The sequence below is a fragment of the Dipteris shenzhenensis genome, chromosome 16, assembly GCF_047967505.1.
Source record: "Dipteris shenzhenensis isolate YYH24624 ecotype China chromosome 16, Dip_SZ_1.0, whole genome shotgun sequence".
Lineage (NCBI taxonomy): Eukaryota > Viridiplantae > Streptophyta > Polypodiopsida > Gleicheniales > Dipteridaceae > Dipteris > Dipteris shenzhenensis.
The window spans coordinates 14471856-14483778 of record NC_141611.1 but is presented as its reverse complement, the minus strand read 5'-3'; the positions used below and the strand labels follow the sequence as shown (position 1 = coordinate 14483778).

Here is an 11923-nt window from a genome sequence, read left to right as displayed (position 1 = left end):
ACAAACCACCCGAGTTGTCATTGCTGTCCCAGTACACCATACATATTCTCAACAAAGCTTGCATCCAAGAGTTGTAAAAGCAATAGCACTGATTTCCAAACATTGATAGGTTAAAAAAAGTGATGACTTTTGTGCATTGCATGTATATAGGGTGTAGACACTTATATGTATGCAACTAGTGTAGCTGGGGATTTTGCAATTAATGGGTGCTCTTTTGCAACAAGTATTTACTATTAAAGAGGAGATCCATGAGATGTCTAAGCTCATGAACAATCTCTTCTAATGCCCCGTTTTTATGGCAGGAAGGCCGCTGCTGAGGTATATATGCTCTAAATGTGCAGTGTTTTAACTGTGGTGAGTGGGGTCACTACAGCTCTCATTGTGTGATAAGCCTCCTCATATGGGTGGGGGTGTGTACCCATTGCCATCTAGATTAAATAATCATGCTAGTGACCATAGTGTGGAAGTGGAAGATGCAGGTCAGCCAAGTATAAGTGGGGTTGTCAAGGCTACTGTAGAGGTGAAAGGCAAAGGAAAGATTGCGAATTTTCTTGGGCTCGAAGAGGATGATGTGACAATCATGCCTTTAGGAAAGAAAGACTATGATGAAGAAGTAGGGCCAAGTACAAAGAAGGGTAAGCATGCTGAGGATGATTAGAGGAAGAAGCCCAAGAAGACAAGGAGGAAGTATAAGACTTTGGATTATCATATATTGGTAGGGAGCAAGGAGAGTATGACTTGGTGGAGGATCTTTTTAGAAGGAAGCCGGAAATTACTTGTCTATGTGCCAAGCTGAAGAAGGACTGGTGCTATGCAGTGAATTCTGGCAAAAATAATGTTCATAAGGAAGTTGGAAAGGTAATGTCTATTTTTGAACCTCTTGACATTTTCCCTTCTATGGAGGTGTGGCACAAAGGTTTTGGGCTTGGAGAGGCATACATTGATGGTGGTGCTCATATTTGTGTCCTCACTCAATCTTGTGTTGAGAAGATGGGCTTAAAGATATATTTTCCCTCAATCTTTCACATTCGAATAACCAACCATGCAAAGGTAAAGAGCTTGGGAATAGTGATTGGGCTAGATGTTGAAGTATTAAAGGTGCATTGTAAGGTTGACTGTCATGTTATGCCTACTGGTTTGGGAGCCTATCCTTTGATCTTAGGGAGAGCGTGGCTATCAAAAGTGGGAGCAATTTAGAACTGGGGTGATGGGAGTTATCACTGTGCATGCTTCTTCTGGTAAAAAAGCTTTGATATGGTTAGTCATGCAGAAATTTTAGATGCAAAAAAAGGGAAGAGGAAAGTGAGACATACAATGAAGGTAAGAGTAGTTTAACTTCAAAGAGTCATGAGGATGATGGGTGTGTAAGATTTGCAATTGGATTAAGAGGTAGCACCTCTCGAGCAATAATTATACCTACTTTGACTCATACAGATGTATGGGGTTATGCTCAGACCCATAGCATAAATGGTTCACTTTACTACTTGAGTTTCATTGAAGACTATAAAAGATATTACTTCCTAAAGAGAAATTTGAAGTCTTTTCCAGAATTTCAAGAATTCAAAGCCATTTTGTGGTGTGCTCTCTAGCTGTGCCCTCTCTCCTCATTTCCACTCTTCTCCTCTCCCACCTCCATATTTGTTCACCTTGGCATGAGGAAATTATGCACCTATTGGAGGCCAAGCATGAAGGTATATGTGGTAGTCAATTTTCTTTCAAGATTATGCTTAGGAATATTCTGATAGAAAGATATGTGTGGCCTTCTTTGTGACTATGAGAAATACAACATTGGTGTAGGTCTTGTTTGCAGTGTCAACAAATGGGTAAGAGGATTCTTCATCGAGAACTTAGAAATGTGATGATTGCATATAATATTTTTGAAAAGTGGGGGGATTGATGCCATTGGTCGTACATGCCTATGATTGCTAGAGGTGATTGTTATGTACTTATTGCTATGGATTATTTATCTCAGTGGGCTTAAGCAAGAGCGGTACAAGCTATCAATGCTAAGCAAGTTTGTAAGTTTGTTTATGAAGATATCTGTTGCCGCTTTGGTGTGCTTTTGGAGTTAGTTTCTGATAGAGGATCATGTTTTAGAAGCGAGTTGATGGATCTATTGTGTGACAAGTTGAAGATCAAACATAAGTATGCCAGCCCTCACTATCCTTAGTGTAAGAAAAAATCTGAAAATATAAGGATAAGGAAATTAAGGAAGGTGACTTGGTTCTTCGTTGCTATGATAGCAAGTTGGATAGTACCTTTAAGACTAGGTTTGTGACAAGATGGGAAGGTCCTTTCATTGTTTTGAATAAGTTTTCAAATGGTTCTTATGAATTGGAAGACTTATATGGAAAAATGCACAGGACCAGAGTGATTGGTTTGAGAGCCGAGGCTTAATGCACAGGAACATAGTGAATGGTTTAAGGGCCAAGGTTGAAGTACATTGTCAAAATAGGGTGAAAGCATGCTACGGTGTCTAAAAAAGTACTCTTTTTAGCAAAGGTTCTAGCATAGATATAGTACTAAATTGTGTACTAAAAGGCGCTGACAGTAGGATTAGATTTCCACATATCGAGGATTCCACGATCTGCAATCTGCAATCCACTCTCAATCGAGGATGATTTCCCTGTGCATCGAGGAATCCGTGATCTGTAATTTACCCTCAATTGACTCTCTTCTCTCTCGTGGAATCACTCGCACATGTTTGAAACCATTGACAGTCGACTCTCTTCTCTCTCGTGGAGTCTTGTCTCTGTCCCTACAATTATTTCTGCTCATCTTCACTAGAGGTCCATTGCTCTCTCTCTCCCAGAGGTCCATTGCTCTCTCTCTCCCCGACTCTCTCCATTCTCTATGCAAACTGGCTCTTCCCTTCTCTCTCATTGAAGCCCTCGCAATTTGGACCGTATTTTCTCTTTGGTGCAAAAAACAGTTATGTTTGAGTGATTCTACATCTCTCTCTCTCTCTCTTTCTTTCTCTCTCTCTGGATGACTTTCTCATATAGTAAGATTGAGAATGCATTTTTTGACGTATTGTCTTCTTGTGTAGTTTATTAATTTATGATTTACCATTGAAATACGGTTGTGCGCAGGATGGAGAACTCCGCACTAGAAGTGCCACACCATGAAGGGAACTCGCTCAATGCACTCCCATAGCATTGCGTCGAAAGGAATATGAGACACTTGAATTTAATAGTTGTGCGACATTTCAAGAATACCACAAAGAACTTGGACTTGAGAACAAAAGCTGACATTTTGTCTAAGGTTATAAAACATCCAGATATGCAAGAGGTTGTCGATGAGACAAATTTTCAAAGCCAATCCATATCAATCTAAAGACATCATTGAGTCTTGTGAAAAGAGTAAAAAGTGCTGATAAGTTAGCTGTAAAGAAAGCAGCTCTCCACATGATTGCTAACACTTCAGCATTTAAAAAATATAGTGATAGCAAAGTAGCTAAAGCCCTTGGAATTCAAGCATGGAATATGAAGAAACATCGCGTGGACATAAAACAAGCTTCCTTCAAATGGGCAAATGGAGGTCAAAAGCGTGGACATGATTCCTTAAGTTGTGAGGTTGTTCAATGTGTTGTCCAATTGTTGAAAGACAACACCAGGGTTTCCCCAAACAAGAAGGATGTTTACAGCCATAGGCTTGGCCCAAAAAAGTATGCAATACATCCCACCCATTTCTTGGAGCTCACAAAGGTGCATCTTCCTTCTTTCAATGAAGCCTAAGTTACACACTATTATTTGGTACTCCTTAAATCTATTTAGTACTATCAGGAATGATATTAGTATTGTTCAAATGTTAAAGCTAACATTTAACACTATAATAGACTCTATATGACGCGAATTTAGCACTAAATCATAGAATCACAGTACTAAATACTACACTGGGGACTTAATACATTTATAGTATAGACCATATCTTAGAAATCAGTCCTAGGAATAAAGATAGGACAAAATAGTATTGTTTGCTCGTTCAAATCAGTTATTATGACTAAATAAAATACGCGTCATGACTAAATAGTACTATTTAGTGTTAATTAGTAGTGTGTGATGTTTGAAATTGTTTGTATTAGAGAGGGACTTTGAGCGTAATCATTCTCTCCTTGCACTAACCCTGCTACTAGTTCTATTTAGTACTATCTAGTACTATCCCTTGCACTAACCCTACTACTAGTACTATATAGTAATGTTTAGATATTGTTCTCTTCCTTGCCTTAACTCTGCTATTGCTACTATTAGTTCTATTTAGTATTATTTTGCAGTATTTTAGCACTATTTAGTACTATGTAGCACTTAGTGAAATTTAGCACTGAATAAGTACTATTTACTGAGTACTATTTAGGACTCAATAATTCTTAACACTTAGTAATATTAGCACTTAGTAAGTACTCTTCAATATTATCTAGCACTTAGTAATATTAGCGCTTACTATTCAATACTAATAGTACTATATAGCACCTAGTAATATCATACTTACCATCTAGCACTTGCTATATTTAGTACTAATAGTACTAGAGATCAAGCATTTACTATTTAGTAACATTAGCACTTACTATCCAGCACTTACTAATATTAACACTTCCTATCTAGTAATATCTAGCACTTATTGTTTAGTACTATCCAACACTAATAATAATAGCACTTACTAATATTACCACTTAATATTTAGTACTAATAGTACTATCTAGCACTTAGTAATATTAGCACTTACTAATAGTACTAAACTAGCAGTTAGTAATATTCGTACTTAGTACTATTTAGCATTTAGTAAAATATTTAGCACTTAGTACTATGTAAACATATTTAGTACTATCTAGCATTTACTATTTAGTACTATCTAGAATTTACAACAATACTTAGTACCTAGTACTATTTAGCATTTAGTACTATCTAGCACTTACTGATATTTGGCACTACTAGTAGCAGTTAAGACTTAGTAAGTGAGTGATAGAACTTAGAAAAATAATGATGGCACTCTAAGTTTTAAATAACTTATAGTTTTTTTGTTTGCTGTCTAGGTTAAAATAATATTGATTGTTGGTGATTGATTTTGTAGGCAGAATTCTTCCTTAATTTCAAGGAGGAGTAGTCTCAGTGACTCTCTCACCACTATCTGTGTCAAGCTTTTCACCACTACCCATGTGTTCACCCTTGCTGTTCTTTTCAGTCAACTCCCCATGGCCACCTATGTCTTCGTCCTTGCTGTGGTTTCTGGGCAAGTCCTGCATGTCCAATCTTTCTATTGCTTCCTCTATAATCCTGTCTGGTTGCTGCAGATTTTCTTCATCCAAGTTCAAAAGATCATATTCATCCAAGTGATGATTGTCTTCGATGTCTCCAGTTAGCTTGTCTATAAACAAATAAAGTCAGATCAGAAATGTGTCTGAGGTGCTATACACAGAAGGCTGTAAATGTGCATCTTCACAAAAAAATACATACCCTCCTTTTCCTCTATATTCTTGCTTCTATACAATAACCGCACAGCAAATTTCTTCTTGTGTTGTATGTGGCGCTTCATCTTAGTAAGAGCTTTCTTAACTGGCAAACTTTCATCTGCTGAACAATATATAATCATGAATAGATGCAATATAAATACTACTAATACTAAATAGTACTAAATAGTATTAAGTGCTAACTAGTGCTAAATACTGCTACATACTATTGATACTAAATAGTACTAAATACTGCTAAATACTACTGATACTAAATAGGACTAAGTGCTAACTAGTGCTAAATACTACTAAATACTACTGATACTACTAAATAGTACTAAATGCTACATATTAAATAGTACTAACTGCTAACTTAGAGTACTGACTAGTAGATGCTAAATAGTATTGAATGCTAAATAGTACTAAATACTAAATAGTATTAAATGCTAGATATTGCTAAATGGTACTAAATGCTTAGTCGTATTTAGCCTTTTAGGCTATCCTTTTAGTACTAAATGATATATAGTACTACATGCTAGGTGGTGCTAATATTACTAAATGTTGAACAGTCCTAAATGCTAAATAGTACTAAATGCTAAATAGTGCTGAATAGTACTACATGCCAAATACTACTAAATGCCAAATAGTATTAAATGTTAAATAGTGTTGAAACACAATACTAGTAGTGCTAGATATTGCTAAATAGTACTAAATGCTAACTAGTACTAAATGCTTAGTAGTCTTTAGTCTTTTTAGCTATCCTTTTAGTACTAAATACATCGTACTAGTAACAGTGCTAGATGGTGCTGAAATACAACTGTACTAGCAGTGCTAGATAGTGCCAAATAGTACTAAATGCTTATGCTTTTAGTACTAAATGCTAAATAGTACTAAATGCTAGGTAGTGCTAATATTACTAAATGCTGAATAGTCCTAAATGCTAAATAGTACTTGATGCTAAATAGTGCTGAATAGTACTAAATGCCAAATAGTGTTAAATGCTAAATAGTGTTGAAACACATAATACTAGCAGTGCTAGATAGTGCTAAATAGTACTAAAAGCTAAATAGTACCATTGAATGCTAAATAGTGTTGAATAGTACTAAATGCTAAATAGTGCTAAATAGTACTAAAGTCTAGATAGTGCAAAATGTTAAACATTGCTAAATGCCAAATAGTTCTAAATCCTAAATATTGCTAAATCACATAAACAGTACTATTTAATACTAAATAACTGACTTCAAATGTTCAGCATGTATAATATTATATTACTCTATTGAGTAATAAGTAATAAGAAAAAAAGAGTGAAGAAAATATACCTGCTTTGTTAAAGCCCAGGGCAGCCAACCGTGCATTTGACACCAATACATTGGAGGATGGATGAATACATTGCAAGTTCTCAAAAAAATGAAATGCTGCACACATGATGTGGTATGTGTGCAAGCATGGTGCAAAAAGCACATCAATAGTTTCTTGAGAAAATCCAACCCTAGAGAAAACTTATTGAAAGGATAAGTACACACTACTTACAAGAGGACCAAACTCCAAAAATTAAAACATTGATTTGTACATGGAAGCTAAGAATCTCACCATTCAATATTCATGTTCATAGTCACACTCTCAAGAGCCTATGGGATGCCAACGTTTTACAAAGCTGCTCGCCAACGGAAAAAAGGCTCCAGGGGAAGCGCTTACTCTTGGTATCCTCCCATTGGGGATCAACGGAAGCCCATACAAGCTCGTCAAACTTGGAATCGAAAAATGTCTCAGTGATCCGAACAAAGAGGAATCGGAGAATTCGCACTTCTGCTGTAGCTGTACAAACAGCGGTCGACACTCGTCTCTCGTCTAACGAGGAAAACAAAGTCTCGAAGCGAAGTTCAAGCGGAGCTTCGAGTGTTTCTTCTGGTGTTAAGCTGGAGCATATAAGCAAGACTTTTAAAGGAGCGACAGTCCTTAAAGACGTGACTTGGGATGTCAAGAAGGGTGAGAGAAGAGTTCATGAGCGCATTCGCTGAGCAAATGAACATTGCCGGCAGGCTCGAAGAAGTGCAGAAAGCACTGGAATCCTCTACCGAGGGCTTGAACCGCATGGGAAAGCTCTTAGATGAGTTGGATGAACTGCAAAAAAAAGCACAGGCAGCAGATTTGTATGATGTGGATGTAAAGATCAACAAGATGATGCCTGAATTAGGCTTCACTCAGGAAGACAGTGATAGGCTTGTGGCTACATTCAGTGGTGGATGGCAGATGCGGATGTGTTTGGGCAAGATTCTTCTCCAGGTTAGATGGTATTTTGACGTTATGCTGTCCCGTTTCCTGCAAGCCTCATTTGGTCGCTAGTAACATATCACAATATCATAGAGGAACTTAGTTACACCTGATAGCATGTTGATCTGTGTAGAATTGCATGGTAAAGTATTTAACCCTGCCGTGCATGATCGAGTTGATGGTTTGCGACTGTGGATAGTAACTATCACCAGCAAGTCATGTATTACACATATGTTTTAAGCCTGTGGTGGATGGTGGATGGCAGATGCGGATGTGTTTGGGCAAGATTCTTCTCCAGGTTAGATGGTATTTTGACGTTATGCTGTCCCGTTTCCTGCAAGCCTCATTTGGTCGCTAGTAACATATCACAATATCATAGAGGAACTTAGTTACACCTGATAGCATGTTGATCTGTGTAGAATTGCATGGTAAAGTATTTAACCCTGCCGTGCATGATCGAGTTGATGGTTTGCGACTGTGGATAGTAACTATCACCAGCAAGTCATGTATTACACATATGTTTTAAGCCTGTGGTTCGCAGCACTGTCCAGTGAGGTGGTTGCGACTTGCACCAAATGACGTGCCTCCTATGTTTTAGGATGTGGTCCACAGAAGCATTGCGAGTGCTCCTGCTTCTTAGGAATCTAGACGTCTTTCAATCATTAACGTTTGGAATGTCAACTGTGTGGCATCATATCAAGGAAGTCTCAAGGTTTTCATTTTTGTGCTTTCTTACAAGAATTTCTTGTCAACCTTTTTCTTTACTGGTCCAGGATCCAGATTTACTATTACTGGATGAGCCTACAAATCACTTGGACCTTGATACAATAGAGTGGCTTGAAGGTTATCTTAGAGGACAGGATGTGCCTATGGTTATTGTTTCACATGACAGAGCTTTTTTGGATCAACTCTGCACCAAAATTGTTGAAACAGATTTGGGAGTGTTGCAAACATTCAAAGGGAACTACAGTGATTATGTGCAGGCTAGGGCAGAAAGAGCTGAGGCCCAGCGTATGGCATGGGAAAAGCAGCAAAAGGAGATAGCCAGAAAATCATTCAGCGTCTCAGTGGTGGGGCAAATTCTGGTCGAGCCACAACTGCTGAAAAGGTATACTATGGACTGCTACACTTGGACATTTGTACGGCCCCAAACCTTGCTCAATTTCAGAGATTAGATTTATCTTCCTGACCTCTGCAGCTATTGTGGATCTCAATTTGACAAGGAAAGCCCCATAATTCAAATTTGCGGGTACTTTATGTTTCCTAACAAAACATATTTCAATAAGTGACATCAGATACCCATCATAACAGTCAACATCGACTATTGCCTGCTGCCAGGATTGACCTGTTTATGTGTGCAGAAGGAATGAGAGTCATACCACATAAATAAGTATGGGGATGGTTTTTGCATTTTTCATGTCATATGTACATTTTAAGTAATGAGAGTCAATATTGCAAGCAATTCTTTGCTGTGCTGATGCTACGTTGCTTAGTTTTGGGGATCTGCTAGTGGTTTGGGAAGTTTTGATGCTATACATACCCACATGTTCTGGGGATGTCATAGTAGCTAGTCCTTGCTATGCGTGATGGAGTTTATGGCTTTCATTCTTATGAGTGACTATCGTGAGATTGAAACTGCACTATGTTGTGTTTTTAGAGGATGAGTTTGGGAATGTTCCTGGATTCATCTAGGTATATGCTTCTGTCGTATTAGCGGACATGCAAATTTCACCTTGTGAAGTTTTCGTCCAAGTTGCGGCATGCTGGTATTGCGATAATTCTTTCTATCTTAAATGGTGCGTTGCCCTATCAGCTAGATTTAGATTTAGATGCTCGTTTGGGAGAGACTAAAATGAAATCGTTTAGACTTCACAAGCAGTTGTAGCTTGAATGAAGAGATTTGGACTACTTTTTGATTAGCCTTCTCCTTTAGTGCTAGCCTTCGTCATAGCTGAGTTTGCCCTTCACCTCCGGAGTGCTGATACAAACTCAGTACGAAGACTTTGTATAAATGGATGCTCAAGTATGTGTGGGTGTGTGGATTTGTATGTGTGAGAGCATCCTTTTATACTATGGTCTACACCCACTGTTGGGCGTTGATGACGTCAGTGGGGATGTCATAGTAGCTAGTCCCTGCTATGTGTGATGGAGTTTATGGTTTTCAATCTTATGAGTGACTATCGTGAGATTGAAACTGCTTTATGTTGTGTTTTTAGAGGATGAGTTTGGGAATGTTCCTGGATTCATCTAGGTATATCATATTGAATCCTTAACACAATTGCTGAGTAAGTTGGATCTAATCATTTGATCTTAATTTTGCCTTTCCTTCGGCATATCGAGGAAGGTGAGTGTATGGTTTCCCATTAGAGTCTGTGAATCCAGGTAATGACATTTTTGTTGGCATTTGTGTGTTGTAGCAATTGGATAAGATCCAAAATGAAGAGCAAGTCGAAAAGCCTTTTGAGCACAAACAGATCAAGTTTCGTTTCCCTGAACTGGGGCGCAGTGGCAGGATCGTTGCTGAAGTCAAGAAGTTATGCTTGCAGTATGAGAGAAAGTAAGTTGAGCTACATTTTGGATGGAAGCTGTGGTTCAGATTGGTGCTAACTGGGCCATGATTTACTGATGCAGGTCTTGTTTAAGAACGCTGATCTACTTGTTGAGAGAGGTGAGAAACTTGCAATCATTGGACCCAATGGTTGTGGGAAAAGCACATTGCTCCGATTACTGTTAGGCATGGAAGAACCAACATCTGGTGACATACGTCTCCGCGAGCACACAGTCGTTCCTAACTATTTTGAGCAAAATCAGGTTCCTATTTCGCTCAATTTATTTTAGTGACTTTATTTGCTTCTTTTAGCAGTAGAAACACATGCACAGTTACAGCGCATGTATGCTCTCCAAATTCTTCCTTTTTATCATGCTGTTTTCTTGTAAAGTGTGAGTTTAGTCATCAAGTGAAATCTGATGGCTGCTATTATCATTTTCTGCATGCTAGTAAAGGATACCTTCCCTGCAACGGTTTATTGGCATCGGCATCCCCTAGGTCACACAAGAATGAGATGTAGAGTTCAAAGCTTGATACCAAAAATTGGATCCCACAGAATTGAAGAAAAGAATCCATCAAGAAAAACTCGTGCTCAATTGCATATTAATAAATTGTTAGGTTATATAAGTGTGGTGAGCTTTCTTGCAATGAATTTTGTCTTTAAGTGAGAGGAGTACGCTGCTTCATCAAGCTCAAGGCCAGGTAATTAAGGCTATCCTAGTTATCGACTAATTTTCAAAGACTTGTACACCATTTACAATTTACTTTATCTGCACTTTCTTCATTCAATACCACATCAAAGTTCTGAAAAAAGCTCACTGAGATGCAAGAATGAAGAGAAGAGACGAAGGTGGTATTAGAAGGGACAAACCCTGACCTTGTAGCAGAATTTGTTGCTTCTTGCAGTAATACCCAGGTTCTGTGGCTAAAAGACGCTTATTCGGAGGAGATGCCTGACTTGTGAAGCCACTGTAATTCAGTGCCATGACGTGAGACATGACACTTTGTCTAGCTTACACATAGTTCAAGGCACACTCTCATGGCCATGATAGAGATGCCATGCATTCAGCACAATTTTCAAGGCCATGCACCAAAATTTGAAAGCGGCATTTTTGGATGGATCTATGGACATGTCCAGCCCACGTATGCAGATCTCAGCAGTTGTCACACTAAACCATGTGCATTGAGGCATAGGCCTCACTTCTCTCCTTAGAGGTCTAACGGCTTAATAGAAAGAGGGCTAAAAGCCCTCATGATGGCACATCAAGACACATGTTATTAGAGGATATAATAGTCTTATATTCAAGTTGGGAATTAAGAACCCTGACATATACGGCATAGGGTCCTCCTCTCACCCGTGACCACACCTAGTGTTATGAGCACTCTAGTGGTGGGTGCTTAGGCAATGGTCTCGGTATCCATATGCATGTCAGTACGTGTCAATTAGCTCCGACAGGCAGCATGTGGCGAGTGGATGATGTTCAGTCTACTTTGATGACTATGGACCGCTCTGAGGGTGGCGGTCTGCAGAAGGAACACATGCATTTATAGCATGTAACCCTGAAATTGGATGCTCCTCTCATCCATGGCCACATCATTTAGCTTGATGAGTTTTGTAGTGGGCATTTAGGTGACCATCTGGAGAGCCGCATGCAACCCCA

At 38.6% G+C, this 11923-nt stretch overlaps 1 pseudogene; it reads left to right on the top strand.

Annotated features, from left to right (window-relative positions):
* Positions 1-400: 400 nt before the first annotated feature.
* LOC147892591 (ABC transporter F family member 5-like) lies at positions 401-10552 on the top strand (annotated as a pseudogene).
* The last annotated feature ends 1371 nt before the right edge of the window (positions 10553-11923 follow it).